The sequence below is a fragment of the Trachypithecus francoisi genome, unplaced genomic scaffold (assembly GCF_009764315.1).
Source record: "Trachypithecus francoisi isolate TF-2019V2 unplaced genomic scaffold, Tfra_2.0 Lachesis_group2, whole genome shotgun sequence".
NCBI classification, from domain to species: Eukaryota; Metazoa; Chordata; class Mammalia; order Primates; family Cercopithecidae; genus Trachypithecus; species Trachypithecus francoisi.
Window position 1 is genome coordinate 136,032,873 of NW_022681465.1, and position 20,445 is coordinate 136,053,317.

Consider the following 20,445-nt stretch of genomic DNA (forward strand, 5'->3'; position numbering starts at 1 on the left):
CACACTTCTCAGTAACAATACCATAATTTACTCATTATCCAATATTTTGATCCTGATGTTCATCTTTAGATTAGTTTATAGAATTGTATCCCATTCATTCTCTTTGTTATGTAATCCATTGAATATTCTACAACTTGCTGATTTCACTCTCCTAATGATGGACATTTTATGTTGGTTATTTCCATTTTACTGCAATTATAAACAATGTTTTTATAAATATTTGTGTCAACTGCAGCACATGTGCAAGAATATCTGCAGTGTGTACACACAGGAGAGGATTTTCTGAGTCATAGAGTAGGTCAATGTTTTACTTCACAAGAAAATGCCAAAGTATACTCCTAAATGATGGAGAATTTACATTCCCTAAAGCAATGCATTGCAGTTCATTCCAATACTTTGTACTTTGACTTCTTAATTTGTTCTAATCTAGTGAGTATAAAAGATATCGAATTGATGTCTCATTTTGCATTTCCCCAAGTACAAATAAGGTCATACAACTGTTCATGCTTTTCCTTTTCTTAGTAAACTTTGCCCATTTTCCATGAGGTTATATATCTTTTCTTAATGTTTTGTAGTAGCTTTTTTATATATTCTACTCACAACTTCTTAATCCCATGTTAGCAAAAAAACAAAAACAAAAACAAAAACTTTTCAGTTTGTAACTTCTCTCTCACTTTACGTGTCTTTTGAAGAACAAAATATTAAATAAAAGATTGGTAAAGGCAATGGTTTTCTTTGATGTAATAAAATTAACAATCCTTTATTAAGATTGATGAGGGAAAAAGAGAGAAATAGAAAGGGAGGGAGAGGAAGAGAGAAGACAAATGGCCAGATTACAGAGTAGCTTAGGAGGTAAGGATTCTGCATTTGATTAGCTACCTGCTCTTATTGTCTAGTATTTTGTTTTTCTCCAAAATATTACACAAGTTAGAACATTATCATAATATCATATTATACGGACAATGTTTAAACTCACTCACATTTTTACCAGTTTATTTAACCAACCATTCCATCTATATCAGCCTTCTGGGATTACTTTTCTTTTGTAAGTGCAGTCTCTTCAAGTTTCCTTAGTAAAGACTTCTTTCTGTGGAAATGTGTTTATTTTTTCCTATTATTAAAAAGAAAACAATTTCAGTGTGACAGTTATTTTGTCTCAGGGCTTTGAAGATATTATTCCAGATCTACTTTCCTCCATTGCTGCCACTGAACAGCCTGCTGTCAGTATTACTTGTGGTTCCTTTGCAGGCAGATCTGTCTTTGCTCTCTGAATGCTTCTAAGACATTCTCTTTGTGGTTTGTATCAATAATTTCACTACAATGTATCTATGTGTGGATTCACATTTTAGTCATCTTATTTGAACTTACTATATTTGCAAATTAACATCATCAGTTTTAGAAAATAGCTGTTATCTCATCAAATGTTGTACCTCTTTTATTTCCTCTTTTTCTGGGACTCTGATTAAACATCAAACAAACTTTTCAGCTTATCCTTTCTATCTCTTCACTTCTTTCCCATATTGTCCATTTCCTTCCTCTCTCTGTGCTGAATTCTGGGGTAATGTCTTCCTCTCTATCTTCCTCCAACTTCAGCTGTGTCTACAATGCTATTTTACCTAACCAGTTCAGGGTTTATTCTACCAATTCTGTTTTTCAAGTTCTAACAAGTTCTTTGTAAATTATTCCTCATCAGTTATTATGGTCTTTTATTGTATAGTCATATTTTAAATAATTGCTTTTTACTACTTCAAATGTTCATTTTATTTATTTATTTATTTATTTATTTATTTATTTTCTGAGATGGAGTCTTGCTCTGTCACCCAGGCTGGAGTGCAGTGGCATGATCTCAGCTCACTGTAACCTCCACCTCTTGGGTTCAAGTGATTCTCCTGCCTCAGCCTACTGAGTAGCTGGGATTATAGGCATGTGCTACCACACCTGACTAATTTTTGTATTTTTAGTAGAGACGAGGTTTCACCGTGTTAGCCAGGATGGTCTCAATCTCCTGACCTTGTGATCCATCCACCTCGGCCTCCCAAAGTGCTGGGATTACAGGCGTGAGCCACCACACCTGGCCTACTCTTTCAAACATTCATACATAGTAATTTTATATTCTCTGATAATTCCAACACCTGAAAATCTTAGAAGCTGAAGTATGTTTTCTTTCTGATATCTCTGATTTATATTGGCTGGTTTTCATGTGTATTTTTGTCATCTTTAATTGCGGGATCCTTTTCTTATCTTCACCTGTGGGATTCCTGTAGGCCTAAACAGGCCATGCTTTCCTCCAAAGAAGATTTACTATTGCTTTTGTTGGAAGCCAAAGAAAGCTACCAACCAAGGGACATTTGGTCCTCTTCCAAGTCCTGAGTTCATGCAGGAATCTTGGGTTCAGATTTCTTACTTTCTGGCTTACAGCCAGCTTGCTCAAGTCTGATTCTTAGATGTAGCAATATATGGGTATTTGCAGTTAGAACAATTTTGATTTTCCTCATCTGCTCCTTGCTCAGCACTTCCCATGTTGGTTTCAGTTCAAGGTTTGTTGTATTTTACGATGGTATTTGCAGACATGGAGCAATAGAGATTTTCCCTACTTGCTCCAAGCCTAGCAGTGCATTGAAACCTAGGTTTAACTATGGTGTAGGTGTTTTGTAGCATACAGGCCCACTGAGGTAGTCTGTCAAGTGGAAATATAGAACATTTGTTTTTAATTTATTGTTGTGAGATTTCAGGTGATGCAATCAGGATCACATAAATCTTTTCACTGTTCTCTGATGACATGTTATAAATTTCACCCAAATACATTACTTTTAGTTTATGTTATTGTGACATAATGGGAAATACATATATTTGGTCTCTGACCTATTTCCTGAGACAGAGATCCTAAAATTCTTGTAGACTGAGGTGATAGAAGAATCTTTTGTTGTAATATTGGTCTTTGAACCTAGTTCCTGACACAGAGCTCATAAGACTTTCGTAACTTCCCGGTGATAGGAGCATTGTTTGTTCTAATGAAACTTTATTGTGCTCCTGGATAGCCTCCCCATGGGGGCTGGTTGCCAGAGGTGTCAACTATGTGATTGAAGGGTTGAACCTTTGTAATCACATGGAAAGGAGATGAGAGGGGCTGAGGTGATCAACAATGAACAATGATGTAAACAATCATGACTACCTAAAAAAGCTTTCATAAAATTCCAAAAGAACTAGGTTCAGAGAGCTTCAAGACTGAACACAGGAAAGTTCCTGGAGGATGGTACACCTAAAGAGGGCATGGAAGCTCCGTGCCCCCCACCAAACTTTGTACTATGCATCTCTTCCATCTGGCTGCTCATCTGTACCCTTTGTAATACCCTTTATAACAAACCAGCGAACAAATGTTTCCATAAGTTCTGTGAGCCTCTTTAGCAAATTAATGAAATCAGAGGAGAGGGTAATAGAACCACAATTTATAGCTAGTTGGTCAGAAGCACAAGTCACAACCTGAAGCTTGTGATTGGCATCTGAAGTAGCAGTCCTGTGGGACTGAGCCCTTAACTTGTGGGATCTGACACTACCTCCAGGTAAATAGTGAGAAATGAATTATGGGATACTCATCTGGTATCTGCTGGAGAATGGCTTGCTTGGTGTGAGGTATGTGGGGGGAACCACAAACATTCTGGTGACCAAAGGTAATCTATGCTGAGGCTTGTAACATCTGAACGCAGAAGGAAAAACATTCGCTTTTTTCCTATCTCAAACATTGATAGTTACTTCCTTCTCTGAATCTTCATGGATTCATTGTCTCTGTCAGGCCTCTGAGCCCAAGCCAAGCCATTGCATCCCCTGTGACTTGCACGTCTGGCCAGATGGCCTGAAGTAACTGAACAACCACAGAAGAAGTGAAAATGCCCTGCCTCGCCTTAACTGATGACGTGCCACCACAAAAGAAGTGAAAATGGCCGGTCCTTGCCTTAAGTGATGACATTACCTTGTGAAAGTCCTTTTCCTGGCTCATCCTGGCTCAAAAAGCTCCCCCACTGAGCACCTTGTGACCCCCACTCCTGCCCACCAGAGAACAACCCCCCTTTGACTGTAATTTTCCTTTACCTACCCAAATCCTATAAAACAGCCCCATCCTTATCTCCTTTCACTGACTCTCTTTTCGGACTCAGCCCGCCTGCACCCAGGTGATTAAAAAACTTTATTCCTCACACAAAGCCTGTTTGGTGGTCTCTTCACACGGACGCGCATGACAGTCTCTATCATCCAGTTTAAGTCTTAATCACATTTAATAGTTTATCAATTTCAGTCTGCCTTGGGTAAGTATTTACTGCTTCTAGATTCCCCAAGGACAGAAAGCATTGTCTTTACATGTCTTCTATTCTCCCAGGAATCCAAGGACAAAAGGTCCTTGATCAAAAATGATTATTGGTAATTTCATTGTGTGGAAAAAAGTGTATACAATTGAATTAAAAATAGAATTTTTGACAACACGCAAAAAAAGTGAGGAGTAACTATAGATCTTCTCTTTTTCCAAAATAATGTATCTGTTTATCATAAGTAAAATCAACAATAAGAATTACAAACACCTAACACCCTTCTTAAAATCCTAATTTAACCCTTTTCTGTAAAACTTCCCGGGTGAAATGGGAAGAAAATGTTATCACTGACTTTGTAAACCAAAAATAAACTTCTAAGCCTCCTAACCAACTGAATGGACCCCTCCTCTCAGTCTAGGGCTTTCCAAAGTAAACCTGAAAAACTATTTCTGGTGGCCAGGCGCAGTGGCTCACGCCTGTAATTCCAAGCACTTGGGGAGGCCAAGGCAGGTGGATTGCCTGAGCCTAGGAATTCAACACCAGCCTAGGCAACATGGTAAAACCCTGTCTCTACTAAAAATACAAAAACTAGCTGGGCATTGTGGCACACATCTGTAGTCCCAGCTACTTGGGAGGCTGAGACATGAGAATCACTTATACCCAGGGGGTGGAGGTTGCAATGAGCTGATATCACACTACTGCACTCCAGCCTGGGTGACAGAGTGAGACTCAGTCTCAAAAAAAAGAAACAAACAAACAAAAAAAGAAACATACTTCAGGCCATGATGGGAAAGCAGGTGGGGGCGGGGTCAGACTTGCTTCATTATAACCTTCTCCCTTTGGAATTCAGGCACAATTGATCAGCATTACCATTAAAACAGAGACCTTAAGAGTGACCAAATGGATTCTTTCTAGAAATAAGATACCAAATTCCAACCTGACTTTAGTATAGCATCACATGACAGATAGTAGGCTCTGAAAGAAAAAGTATTTTACCCCAAAACATATTTCTTTGAAATATTTGGAAGTGGCCCCACAAAAGTGTCTCTTGCAGGGAAAAACTACATTCTATAGAGAATGCCCTTCCTTTTCCAGGTCTTTTCCTGATCCAGGAGATATTTAACTAAGACTGTGGCACCTTTTAGGGTCTGACGAGAGACATTTACCATTTATTTTCCCTGAAGCTTGCTACCTGGAGACTTCATCTAAATAAAACCTTGTCTTCCACAACCCCCCTTAACTGTAAACATTTCTTTCTGCCGACCTCAACTCTTCAGGCAGAGATGAACCTTTTCAACCAATTGCCAATCAGGAAGTCTTTAAATCCACCTATGACATAGAAGCCTCCACTTCAGATGTCCCACCTTTCCAGGTCAAACCAATATACACCTTACATGCATTGTTTTATGCCTCTGCCTGTGACTTCTGTCCCACTAAAATATATACAAACTAAGCTATAACCCAACCACTTTGGGCACATGTTCTCAGGACCTTCTGGGGCTGTGTCATGAGTCATGGTCCTCACATTTGGCTCAGAATAAATCTCTTCAAATATTTCACAGATTTGACTCTTTTTTGTTGACAGCTTTAAGGAAAACAAAACTCTTAATTTTGCACATAATAAATTACACTTGTTTCTGGATGGATATTTTTCTCTATCACATTCCAAAACAAGAGAGAGGAACCAGTGATGTATTTTTCACTTCAGGTTTCAAAACCAAAACAGACCTAATGATACAAGCACAATCCCTCAGTGATAAAATAACAAAGAGTATAGCTGCTCAAATTCAATTTGTAATCAGAACATCAAGTCATACTGTACAAAAATGTCAGTTCTGGCACAGCCTTGATGAGCTAAGATTGAGCACATGGGCCAGTTTATCATATTATCCTGACTGCCCTCTTTTAAAGCTGGCATGCCCAATTTGAGTATAAAAAGGATTTCAGTTTGAGTGATTTTTGCATCTGAAAAAGAACCACCCAGACTGATAATGCTTTTCCATTGCTATTTTTTCTTAACAGAAACAAATGCATGGAAAACGTTCAATATAAATATTTTCTCAACATCAAGTGGTCCTAGATAGGTTTCTACAACACTTTTCACCATAATGTATAAAAATAAAAATCTTTCTAAGAGTTAAGAGATGCTTTTGTTGCTAAAAATAGGCAGGGCATACTGGCATCTGCCTGTAGTCCCAACTACTCAGGAGGCTGATGCAGGAGGATCACTTGAGCTCAGGAAGTTGAGGTTGCAGTGAGCCATGATTGTGCCATTGCACTCCAGCCTGAGTGACAGAGTGAGGCCCTGTCTCTAAAATAAACAAACAAAAACACATGTCATTCAATAAAAATAAATGAATGCATTTCAAACATTTTTGCAGTTTCCCTTCATTTCTCTGTTTGAGCTAGTGGAGGTTAACACTGGAGAAATCACAGCAGAAGCTTCTTTAAGGTAGGGCAGGGAAGCAGAATTGTCTAGTAATAATTCTCCATGCTACAATTTCATTATTCTACTTCCATCAAAATAAATGGTATTAAAATGATAAAAACCTACAAGTTTAAATACAAACTCAAATCTTCTTCCTACTTCGGATGATATGGAAATTCCCAGCAAGTTGTAAAGCTTGCTCCTTTAACAAATTTCACTGAGTTTTCTGCCCACTAGTCAGGATGGAGCTGCCTCAGTCTCTTCCATCATTATTACACTAGCCAAACTAGTGCATTCACTTCCTCATTCACTACTTTATTCAAGTGTATGTTCTTCACCCAATAAATGTTTACTGGGTATATTTATGCTTTTTTTCAAACTCACCAGGATTACAGGCAACAGAGTTTCTCTAAAATATCCTAAATTCTGTAATGGAAAATGTATTTTCTTGTAATTTAACAACAGCCATAGAGCCTTCTTTAAGCATTCTACAGAACGCTAACTGAGGCAGGTTAGATGGAATACTCCATTTTATTACACGGTTATACATTAGCCTTAAAGCAGCTCTCTCCTAGTAATCAACAGCCCTCCCCCACCACTCACCCACCGACCCACCCTATTCCTCTGCTTTCAGCCCCACTGACTTCCTCACTGGTTCTCAACTGTGAAACTCACAGTCCCACATCACAGCCTTTGTACTTGCTTTTCCTGCTGCATGGAATGATCTTTTAGCAGATACCTGCTGGACAACATCCAGTTTTGGTCGCAATTACACACAATTATTTATCATTCTCAACCTGTTCTGGGTAAATAAGTGCTGTCTCCATGTTCTTCAAGGGCAGGGATCATTATCTTTACTTGTCTCCTCTCTTTCCAGCATCCCAAAGTCAAAATATTCTCAACAAATAATTGTTGGTGATTTTGTGGTGTGAAAAAAAGTTTATACAATATTACAAACCAAATTCTTGAAAATACGCACAAATGGCTTTTAATTTAGCGAAGCCTTCCCTGGTTCCATGTTTCCTATTATTTTTTCTCTCTTTCTCTCTGTGTCTCTCTTTCACACACACTCTCTCACACACAAACACACTCTCACTCTCTCACACACTCTCACACACACTCACACACACACTCTCACACTCACACTCACACACACACGCACACACTCTCATGCACATTCTCTCATGCACACTCTCACACTCACACACACACTCTTACACTCACACACACACTTTCTTGCACACACTCACACACAATTCTCACACACACACAAACACACTCTCTCACGCATACACTCTCACACACACTCACACACACTCTCACACTCTCTCTCTCAACGGCAGGCCAGCTCCAGAATCTAGCTTCTTAATCATTACACTTTATCACAGCCAAATAAATCTCAGTACATTTATATAATGGCACATTATGCAGCTCAGAAAATGAGGCAGCTCAATAGAAGCATACATCAACAATCCCCAAGATTTGTCATTTACATAAAAACAAGGTACATTATGTTCTGTCACTTGTGTAAAAGAGGAAAAACATGCTTTTTGTCCACCTTTATCTTTCGGAAGAAGCACAAGACACGAAACATGGTTTTACCAGGAAAAGGGGAATTAAGGACTTGGGATCAGGGATGAGGGCACATTTACTTTCTACCATTTTGTATTGTTTGGCTTAACATGCACATGTAGTGTTAAATAAATTAAAAATTACCATCTCAAAAAATTCTGCCCCCGGTTCAAGTAGTCATTAGAGTTTCCAGAAAGGGTTATTCATACATGGGGTATGGCAAATTGGGCTCCACATTCAGTCCTTGTGTTAGTGCCTTTAAACATGAGAGTAATACCCTCTGGGTTGTGGAAGGAGAAGTGGTCCAGAGAGAGACAGATATAGGGATTACGGGCACTCAAGTTGGCATCAATGCTTCTTCCCTCCTCTAGGATCTGTTCCCTAATTATTCAATCAAAAGAGTCTGCAAGGCTCACAGAAAAGCCACAGGGCCCTCTACACTGTCCCAGCTCCTCCACCATCACTTTACACCGCAAGTTCCCACCGCCAAACCCATATATGGCAAATTAACCTATCACTTAAATCTCACTAAACAATACTACGTGAGGGAAATGGAGGTCAAAGTCAAAGGAACTATATTACGAGTGATCAATGACAACAATCTACTGACAGACTGACGCTCAGTCAGGACCCAGAGGCCACGGTCAAGGGTGCTCACTCGCAGGCGTGAGCGGGTATCATGAGCCTGAGTTCTACACTGGCTCTGCCACTAGCCTGTCATGGGATCTTGAACTAGGAAAAATAGCTCTGCCTCCCAATCCTTACTTTCTCTACCTATAAAAGTCCATAATGTCAGACTAGGTGAGTGTTTTTCACAATGTGCTTTTCAACCCATTAGTGTCATGAAATCAATTCTATGTACCACAGCATGATTTCTTTTTAATGAATGGAAATAGAATGGAAAATATCAGACTATATTGTCTATAGTAAGAGTATGATTTTCCAAAACTTTTATTTCAATGATATGAGTGAATATATTGTGTCTCCACATGTAAATGTGCAAGTAAATAATAGGACAAAGCAGAATAGAGGATATCAGTAAATTACCCACAGTAAGGGTGTTATATTTTTTGAAACTTTTGTGTCAGTTGCATGGGGGGTATATACTAATGACATTAAATACCTTAGAGTATTTATTTTAACATACCTCATAGTAGTTTGCAAGGCATAGAAGAAGACATTTTCCAAGTTCTTTTCAAGCTCATTGTTTTATAAGTCAATTGGAGACAGTATTACCTAGTAAAGTTTGAAAATAAGAAAGTCTGGATCCAAAGCCCTGCCCTGCCATTTAGGGCAGTGAGGATCAGGTGCAAGTTAACTTGCCCAAGCCTCAGCTTGCTGTGCATTCTCCAAAGATCCCACTTAGAGACGTGAATATTTGGGAGTAGGAAAAAGGAAATATAGCTCACTTTTCCTCCCGCCCTTCTACATTGCTTTCCAGTATTTTCCTGATCTGACTATCACCTTTTCTTTATTCTGGTTAATCCTGTCATCATTATTTCTGTCATCTCTGTGGTGATTTCTTAATTCCTCTACCCACAACCACAACATCAAGTTACTGAAAATATGAGATGAGAAAAATACATGTACATAACGTAGAACTATGTTGGCACATAGTGGATACTCAATAAATGGCAACAGTAACAGTAGCAAAAGTAGGAGGTGGATATGGTAGTGGTGGTGGTGGCGGCAGTGAGAGTAGTATTTATCCTCAATGCCCATTAAAAGGTGAGAAGATAGGGTGAGATGTTAGGTCTAGTTATCAACAATATCCTACTGGGGAAATTTTTGCATTTCAATAAAGGACCATAGAAAACATTAAATTATTCAAAGGCCCAAAGAATTAGCATGCAATGGAGGAATTTTAAGAAATCTCTGAGGTAGGAAAGGGAGCAATTTTTTATAGTGGTAGGGGAATAAAGAGAGGTACCTCTGCCTTGCACCTGACCCTTAGATACCAAATCAGAAAATAACACCAATAATCTCAGCCTGATTATGGTAGAAGGGCAAAGTGAATCGTTATCTGGGTCTTCTTTCCTTGAATATTCAGAGTTTTATTAGTTTGGGTTGGTTTGGCAAGTTTTTTGGGATGCAGGGAAGATGCAAGGTTAAGATATTTCTTCTGCCTTGTCAGTCCTGATTATAATGTTTTCAAAGGATCATGCACAATACATCACACCGATGATCTGTGTCTTACTGTCTCCATAATATTGACACCATGTGATAAAGATCTGTGTGTTAACAACGTCTAAGTACACCACACACGTTTCTGTGTCTGAGGATGCAGTTAGGCTGATTCATTTAGTCATACTCCAAAGCATCCCAGAGGTAGAAAGAAGGATCCCATTGTGACTGGTTCCCATCTAAAAAAAGGGTTAAGAAGAATGAGGAGCATCATCTGATCATGACTTTGCCAATGACCCTGTGTCAGGGGATTGGCAATGAATATCCATACATCTCTAATTCTTGAAATATCACATACAAGAACATCAAAGGAGGATCCTACTGCAGATATATTTTCTTGTTTGAAAACTAGACTGTGAATCCCAGAAGCCCATAAGGCCTTACAGGCTAGGACCTGCCAAGAGGCTCTCCAACAAACACCCTTGACTATAGGAGTTTGCTCGATCAGCAATTAATTTCAGGTCTGCTTCACTCATTTTCAGCAAGAGCTTCATCTGGGAATTGTGCAGTTGCAGGCTGTGTATCTACCTATGCAGAAGGCTTGCAAGCATGCCTTCAAAGCAAACAAGTAGCTCACTACGCATGTGTTAATCACCCTCAGCAGGGCATTAAGAGTCCTGGGCCAGCAGCCAGAAACCACTGGCACTCACACTGGCTGTGGCACTACCTTGCTTGGTGACCTCAGGCAAGTCCCTTTGCCCCTTTGAGCCTCAGTTTCCTCATCTCTTCTTCAAACTGATTGGACTAGATTATCTCTAACCTTGGTTCTCACTCCAGAAAGCTTATTAATTTTTAAAACTTTTGGGCTGAGAAACAAATGTGTCTTTCTGAGCAACTAATTAAATGTACAGATAAAATCACATTAACTTATAAATCAGAATGTCCCTTTTAATTATATCTTAAGCAACATTACAATGAAACTTGCCCAAAGCTACCAACATAGTTAATCAACAACTACTGATACCATTACACTCCTATGTGAAGAAGTAGTGCCTCTAGGGATGCATTAGACCTCACGGCTTTCAATTCCTATGTTTGGATGGTTTTTCTTTTAGCATTTAAGGACAATGGCCACTTTTTCTGAATCACATAGAACTAGCTCAAAGTTTCAATTAGTCATCCAAAAATGTTTCTGTGAGGTTTCTATATATCAGGCACTGTCCTGGGTGCTGTAGATCCAAATTCCAATAAAACCAGTCCCCTGATCTCAAGAAACTAATATATAGACTGAGTGGCAGATACAGAGAAGTAAACAGAAAAGTATTCTCCAGTTTTAATGGAGGAACACATTATAAAGACATCTAACACAGCCTTTGAGGACTCAAGGGAGATTTTTCCCAAAGAAGCAAAATCTACACTGAAACCTTATAAACAGGTGGGAGTCAGCCAAGCAATTGCAGCAGGTGATGGATCTATGAAACATCCCAATTGCTAGAAAAGTAAAAGCAAATATTTGGACGTGATTTCACCACCTAAAAATTATCCCCAAAGGTTCAAAATTTTTTGAACCTTTGAACTTTGAAGAGAACCCACTGTTCTCTTCAACATTCTCTGCAAAAATGGGTTTTTAAAAAATACAAACCAGGATGTGTTTCATATGCAACAGTGTCTTAAAGTATAAGGAACAGTGACTCACAACAATGCAACAGTAAGGGTAAGGGAAGTTTAAAAAGGAGAGATCTGAATTCTGTCAGTTTGCTGCTTAGAATCTGTATGGGCCAAGTAGTGGCTCACACCTGTAATCCCAGAACTTTGAGAGGCCAAAGATGGAGGATTGCTTCAGCACAGGAGTTTGAGACTAGCCTGGGCAACACGGCAAAACTTCCATCTCTACAAAAAAAAAAAAAAAAAATTAGCTAGTCATGGTGGTGCATGTCTGTAATCTCAGCTACTCCGAAGGCTGCGGTGGGAGGATGGTTTGACCCAGGAGGTGGATGTTGCAGTGAGCCAAGATGGTACCACTGCACTCCAGCCTGGTCTACAGAGCCAGACTCTGTCTCATAAGTAATAGTAATAATAATAAATAAAAATAAAATAAAAAGAGAATGTGTGTGAACTGACCAAATTGCTTAACCTTCCCAACATCAGCTCCTGGGTTAAATGGAGCCTGGCACACAGCAAATATTTAACAAAAAGCAGTAACAATGCTAGCTGACAGGTGTGCAGGACACCATGTTAAGCACTTCAATCATTCATCAATGTAAATCCTTGCAACATAAGACAACCTGTTACTGTCTTCAGCTTGTACATGAAGAAATGGAGACTTGAAGAAGTCAAATAACCACACCAAAGTTATAAAAACAACGCAGGCTTTGATCCCGGTTGTCTGCACTCAGGGCCAAACTTAACCATTAAGTGTTTCCTTTCACCTTTACTTCTCCACTGCCAGTCATGCCAGGAAAGTAGGTTCTGACCACTGAAACGGCAAAAAAAAAAAAAAGTGTCCAGCATATTAATGAAGCAGATTATAAATATAAGGTATTCCTTTGTTCATGTTCTATTTATAAATGACTGTGGTTATTTAAAATACATGTATCAGAGAGTTGCTTATCAAAGCTACCTAAGGTTCAATTACCATCTAGAGGTCAGGGGTAAAAGCTAAATATTCAAAAGATAAATTTGGATCTGAAAAGGGAAGGATGACAAAACAGTTTGCTGGACAAGATGTCTAGCACTTTTGGCCACTTTTCAATGAAATAGAAGGGAAAAGATGTTGAGGTCACTGAGAAAACAATTTAAGTGGGCCAGAAAGAGACAGAGTGTGTGTGACAGCTCCTTTTTACCTGCAGAATGAGGTACTGATCTATTCTGAGGGAGTCAAAAGCATAATCATGAAAGGGAGGAAAGGAGTGTTTCTTACACCACAGCTAGATCCACTAAATTGGAAGACTGAATTTCACACTTTTGACATAGTGGCACATTGGCCTGGCTCATGGCATCATTTTTGTCAAGTATTAGTACAAATGCCGACACTCATGCACTGAAGGAGCATTTGATGTTTCCACAAATGCTTTCCGACTTGGCACAGGAAAAAAAAATGAGTATAACAAACATCACTGTGATTGCTATACCTCTCAAAGAGTTTTCAAAGTTGCCTCTAGGTGGGCCTGCTTGTTTCCTTGCACATCAGTGGGCTGCAACATGCATGGAGTCTACTACTTTTTATATTTCTATTTGGCTGGAAGCAGGAGGGACTCAGAGTTCTCCTCTTGAAGCTGCCTGGAAGGGATTCAGTGTTGGAATCCAGGAGTGAGGGAACAACTGGGGAAAACAGTAATGTATAAATAGATGTAGGCTTCGAGAATGGGCTAAAACTATAGATCTCTGGCCTTTCTGCCCCAAGGTTTTGATTCAGTAAGCCTTTAGGGGAGTCCAGCAACTTGTGTTTTGACTAAGATGTAAGTGACCTTGATGATTAGCCAGACATGACAACTACTGGTGTGGTGAGAAGAAGGCTGGACTAAGACTCCAGACTGGGCGCTGGTCCAAGTGCTGGCACCTACAGGTTGTAGGATCTCTGGCAAGACACTTCCCAGTTTCTTCAGCCAGTTTCATTTTTCTCAAATGGTAGAGTGGGGAGGGAGAAAGCTTGGGAAAGATCTTCAAGGACCTTTTGGCTCCATCAGCCTAGAATGGGGTGTTAGGATTAGCAGCTACCATGGTACATAATTAGGATCAGAGATCCTGGAGTCAACCACACCTGGACTCAAATTTTAGCACTGTACTTTCTAGTAGTTAGACTGCTGACAACTAGTCATTTCTCTGGGACACATTATACAATATCTCAAAGTCTCAGTTTCCTCAGCTAAAATGCAGATGATAATAACAGTGCCTGTGGCGTAGCTTTCTGTGAGTTTTAAATGGGCAGATAGTATATGAAGAATGCCAAAGGCAATGCCCTGAGGAATCCTCAGTATCTGTTAGTTATAAAAGCCTCTGACAAGGTCAACCAGAGGAGCCATCTGCCTTCCCCTGGAACTACTGTGATTAATGAGGCTCATGAAGGTAACCCTGGCTGAGCAACTTCATTGGGCTTCTCCTTTTATTAAGAGAAATTCACAAGAAATGAGCTTTTCTGGAGAGAACAGGATAAGAGAGAGAGGTGTTAAACAGCATCTCTTAGGAATAAATCCAGAAACAAATCAGAGAAGGGTGTTATACCATCTACAGCACGTTTATCAAAGCCCAGTTAAGGGATCACCTGCTTTAGAATCAACTGGGGCACTCAAAGTAGCACATACCTGTCCCTATTGGAACAGGCTCCCAGGGGAGAGGGTCCAGTAATCTGTATTTCTCAGAAGCTACCGAAGAGATTTTTCTAAAAACAAGGTTAGAGAATCATTGGCAAATATTGTCAGTGAGCTAACACTCTGCCTCAATTCTCCAACATGTATTTACCCAGAAAACTACAAACAAACAAAAACAATGACTACAGATGCACTTATACAGGTGTGCATTTACCAAGAATCTGAACTTCCTACACACGTGTCATCTCCAATGGGTTCCAAGTAGGTGTCCAATTTCTGCATAATTCATGACTCCCCAGAGAAATAAACATGAACCAAGGGCTGGCTACTTAAGGATCTGTACTATGTCAGCTTCCTTAGAATGGCAGCATGGTTTATGAAAACTAAATACAAAAAGAATGCAACTTCAGGGCACCTCTCTTTTCCCACTCTTTCCCTCCTCCCCACCTGACTTCTCCACCCCGTTCCCACTCCCACTCCTTTAACTTTTTGTTCTCTTTTCTCACACTCTTCTTTCTTCAGATTTATTTTCCCTTCTATCCCTTTCTCTCTGCCACTCTTGCCTCCTCTTATTCTTTGCCCTGTCTACCCTGAAACTTTCTTCTCTCTGCCCTCCCTCTCTCTTTCTATCTCTGTGTGTCACTGCCTCTCTCTCCATCTCTTTCTGCCCTTCTCTCGCTCCCTCTTTGTGCTTCCTTTTTCTTCTTACTCTGACTCTGTACTACTGCCTGACTGTCTCTCTGTAATACACAATATCTCCCTGCCCATTCTCCTCTTGGCCCCCAGCTCCTGGCTCCCTTTCAAACACCAAGGCTCCAGCATGTTTCTGGGGAGGCATGCGCCCCATGCTAAATCACCCAGTGTGTCCTGCACATCCAGGAAATCACTCTACTTAGATGTCCTTAATGATCTGCTGCCAGAGGCCCTGGGTGAGGAGGGCTCTCCTTAGGAGGGAAACTAAATTGGGGCTGGAAGAATACAGCAAAATTCCAGAGCAAAGGCAGCAAGGCTAAACAGCTGTGGTCTCCAGAACTTCCTCTGGAGGGAAAGCCACTGGGGCAAGCGTCAACAGCAGAGGGTTCTTTTGTGTTTTAGAGTGTCCATCATTTTGTTTCCAATATACAAACATCTCACTGCACAGTGGGCGGGCAGTGATGTGGCAGCGCCAAGTGTGTGCTGGGAAAGTATGAGCTTCCCCAAATCTCCATCACTCTTCCCCAAGCCAACCAACCTCCTAAAAACACAAAATCTAAGTAAAAACGGAGTACCTGCTATGCAGGTAGGCTCCAGACAACTCTCCCTTTCCCCTAGTCCCCCTCGCCACACACACACACACACACACACACACACACACAGCTGCTCTACCTTCCAACTGGACATCCACCTCTAAATACCTCCTTTATAGACATTCCAGAGCTTCTCCCATGAACGCGGATAATTGTCTCCAACCTACAAATGAGTAAGCCGAGGAATGAAGAAGTTACTCGGCAATTTTGGAAGATGCTACTTTGGCGGGTCCACAGCTTTAGGGGATTAGAACATTTTGCAATTGGCACACCTGAAGTCACCAAAGAAAGGTGAGTTCAGGTGAAACTTTTTCAAAGCTCAACCGCGCCCTCTCCTAATTTGTCTCCCTGGCGGGTGGAGAATTTTCTAATGTCTTCCCTGCAGCTCTTAAACTCGACCTGTCCCCACACTCACTCGCACACAGCACGTGTACGCCCATGCCTGCCCTTGTGTATGAATCTCCGGATAAAAACGCAGGAGGCAGGTAAAGAAGGATAAACTCCAGTAGGAGTCCTGGTGTTCCCGCAACTCCCCCTCCCTTTAGCGGAGTACAGAGGAGCGAAACTCTGAGTTTTGGCTCGCCGCCCAGACGGAGGAGCTGGGATACTGCCGCCAGGGACCGTGGGGAAGGCCATGGCTCAAGTCCGAGGACCAGCCAACTCCGCGCTGCCTAGCTGAATGGCCTCTCAGTTGCCTGCAAGTTGAAACCTCAGTCGGGCACACAATGAGGCCGCTGTTTTCCGACAGGAGGCATTTGGATGCTTCACACACTCACCCTAAATCGGCCCTGAGAGCAGGGAGCGAATTTCCTTGCCCATGTTCAGATGCTCCCCTAGGAGCAGCAGAGGCAGCCTGGGGCTCGAGGAGGGAGCCGTTCCCCTCCCCCGAGCCTAGACACAGGAAACCCGCGCAGGCCACCTGTTGGACTCTGGGCACCCTATATTGTGCTCCCCTAAAACCCGCACCGCACCGTGGATCAAGACAATCGGGCATTCCGGATGCTGGATCTGTCAGCAAAAGATAAATTTCACTAGCGCCTCCCCCCACTCGGGCTACCTTTTCTGGTGCCCCCACCCATGTCTCTCTGTCTCTCGGTCTCTGTCTCTCTCTCACTCACTCACACACACACACACACACACACACACACACACTTCCTTAATATACCAACAGTCTTTTTTCTTTAATGAAGCGCGCTTAGCCTCCCCTAAGGGCTAGGGCTGCCCACGATCTCTTAGCGCGCCCAGGCGGCTGCGGATCTCTAAGCGCTTATGCTGGGAGCTAGCTTAACGCGCGGGCGGCTGAAAAGCCCCAAATGGCACGTTGGTGAGGAAGTCAGCGTTCTGCTCTAGGGAGCCCCTTTTCTCCTCGGGAAGCGGAAGGAGACTCCCTCCTTGACTTAGAGATGGAGGGAATTGGGGAAGCCCCCGAGGCAATCGAGTTGGAGGAAACAATGTTGCGTTCCTCTGCCAATGCCAGGATAGGTGCAAGGAGACCCAACTTTCTCCTGTCTGTTTGCCATTCATGCAAGCCACTAGCTGGGAGTAAAGGGCGCCTCCACTAGCGGCTTACTCACCCCGGGTATAAACGCTATCCCGCAGGGCCACCAAGCCGACTCTTGCGCGCGGAGTCCGCGAAAGGCCTTGGTGTCTCGCTCCTCTCCTGGGCCACGCGGCGAAGGCTACGCACTCCAAGCCGGGCAGCTAAGGGCAGTCGATCCTATGGGTGGCGAGTTGGCAGAGGGCGCGCCGCCCGGCTGGGGGCGCATCGCTCCCAGGTCTGGCGCAGGCTGCGGCGGGGAGAGGGGCTCACAGGGAAGTTGGCGGCGTTGGGGGCGGACTTCGGACTTCGCGCTCGCTCCGGCTCGGGCGGCCGGGTGCGCCCTCCGGGATAGACAAGGGACTTGCCAGCGGAATAGGGGCCAGCGCGGGCCAAGCGGCTGCGGAAAGCCTCCACCGGCCGCCGCCTAGAAGAAGCGCAGCGGCATCGCGCTGTCTAGAGCCCCCCAGTAGCGGCTGGAGCAGAGAGCGCGCAAGAAAGCGGGGTTGTTCCTCCAGGCTGCGGGTCTCCCTTGCTCACAGCCCAGCTCGATTCAGCCCGCCGTGCCCCTCCTCCTGTTCTAGTCCTCCTCCCCGCCGGTGCTTCGCCGGCTCGCGAGGCTCGCCTGGGACCAGAGGCTGAGCGGAAGGCGGCCGCAGCGCCCGCAGCATGGAGGGAGATCTCGCCGGCTCCGACTCCGGCTCCAGCTGGGGCTCCGGCTCAGGCAGCGGCAGCAGCGGCCGCCACCTCCCGCGCGCCCACGTGCCGGAGTCCCGGTGTGCGCGCTCCGGCTGGCGGGGCTGAAGGGAGGGAGCGAGGGCGAGCCGCGGGTGGGGGCGGCGGGGAGAGGCTGCACAGCCGCGCGGCAGAGGGAAAGTCGCCGAGAGGCTCCCAAGTGCGCGGGGCTCCTCGTCTGCAGCTCCAGGAAGACTGGTTTGCAAGGTTCCCCCAGCTCCCCGCTCCCTTTGCAGAGCGGAGGGAGCCCCAGCGAAACGCGGGCGGCGTGGGGGAGCTCCACTCCGCAAGATCAGTCGGCCGCGGCGGCCACAGGCGACTACGTGTCTCCGCTAAAGGGACAGGTTTGTAGTATCCTTGAACCCGCTCTCCACTCCCCAGAGAAGAAAGGGGTTAAGAAACACCGGGTGAAGGAGTGTGCGGATTCCCAGCGAGAGCTTGTTCCGGCTTGCCCCGCCTTCCTCTCCGAGAAAGCACTTTTCCCGTTAACCAACAGACTCCAAGGGTTTCTCCTTCCAGGGAGAAGGGAGGTGTCTTGCAAGATGGGCCTGGCAACCTCCAATCAATTGACAAATAATTCGTGAGCACCCACTCTGAGCGACGCTGGGCAGCGTTCCGAGCACAGGGACCTCCATAGTTGGGAGTAATGTTGTATTATCTGCTCTGCGTGCCCTTAGGCAGGCTCTCCCTGGGCCTCATTGCCCTAGTCATAAAATGAGGTTCTTTTATGATATGAGTAAGAAAAACAGAAGACTAGAATTTAAAAAAAAAAAAAATTTAAAAGATGGGTAATAACTCAATACTAACAAGAACGATAATTAAAATAAGAAAATTTCGCAGTAGTAGAAATCGAGAACTTTAAAGAGAAAAAGTTAGCAAAACACACATAACACTGGACACCATGTGCGATTGCTTAGACATCATCGTCTCCAATCTTCTCATCTTATTGGGGAAATTGAGCCTCAGGGAAGACACGTGGCTTGCCCACTGTCACACACATCCAGTTTGGTCAGCTCCCAGTCTGGTCTCCTTCTGCCAATCCTGGGCTTTTTCTGCCACACGCCAGTACACAGGTTATGCTCAGCATTACTGAGACGAGTCATCAGCAAAAGAGGGGAGAGGGAGACAAAGAGAGAGAAAGAGAGAGAGAGAGAGAAAGAGACTGAAATTCGTTCCCTTTGGAGTTTCCAAAAAAGGTTTCATGAAAGAAGTGGGATTTAAGCTAAAACCTAAAGAGTAGGCAGGATTCGAATAGCTGGAAAAGTGAGAGGAGGATGTGAGAGGTCAAAATGAAGGATGAAGAAAGACGCATTGGAACAGCAGCAAACAAGCTTGGCAGGGGCAGAGAACTTGCCTAGGCAATGGGTGGGCAGGGGTCACTGAAGGGTTTTTTAAGCAGTAAAAGAAAATAATGGAAGCTTCATTTTAGCTCAATCAGTATATCCCTGTACAGGATGGTTTAAGAGGGGAAGAGATGGTGGTAAAGGGAGGAAGAAAAGGAACTGCAGGCAGAGAAAACCATTGGAAAGTCAAGGCAACTATCTGAGTGCAAGTGAGGCCCTGATGAAATGTGGTAGCAGGTAGAAAGTAAAATAAATAAAACTTTTCTTGCTTCTGTTTTTGAAAGCCTGCTTTATAGGAAGGACTCTGCTGTTAATTGCAGGGGACATTGTAGGGAAAGGCACCGATGTTTAAGACACAATGGGAAACTGAGGGCCAACCCTCAGATAAAACAGTAGAGCTTTTCACAGTAACTAGTCTGAAAGAGATCTGGTCCCTTGGTTTTAACATTCAGCACCTGGAAGCTGGACAGCAACCGCCCTTGGTGAAGAATGGGGTAAGTTAGGATTTCTATCAATCAACCAAAAGCAAAAACGAGAAAAGGAAGGGAAAAACGTATTTTCTTTCATTCCTTGGAGGCACTTGAAGTCACAAACGAACGACTTCAGGGACTTCCTCAGGTTCTTCCTCTGGAAATAGTCTCTCCATCTAGCACTTTGTCTCCTTGGGTGGATCAGCAGCAACAACAGCGTCTGGGAGTTTGATAGAAACAAAATCTCAGGCCCCAGCACACAGCAATTGAATTAGAAACTTCATCTTAACAAGATTCCTGGCTGATCCATAGATACATTAAGCTTGAGAGGGGTTTCTTTATCTG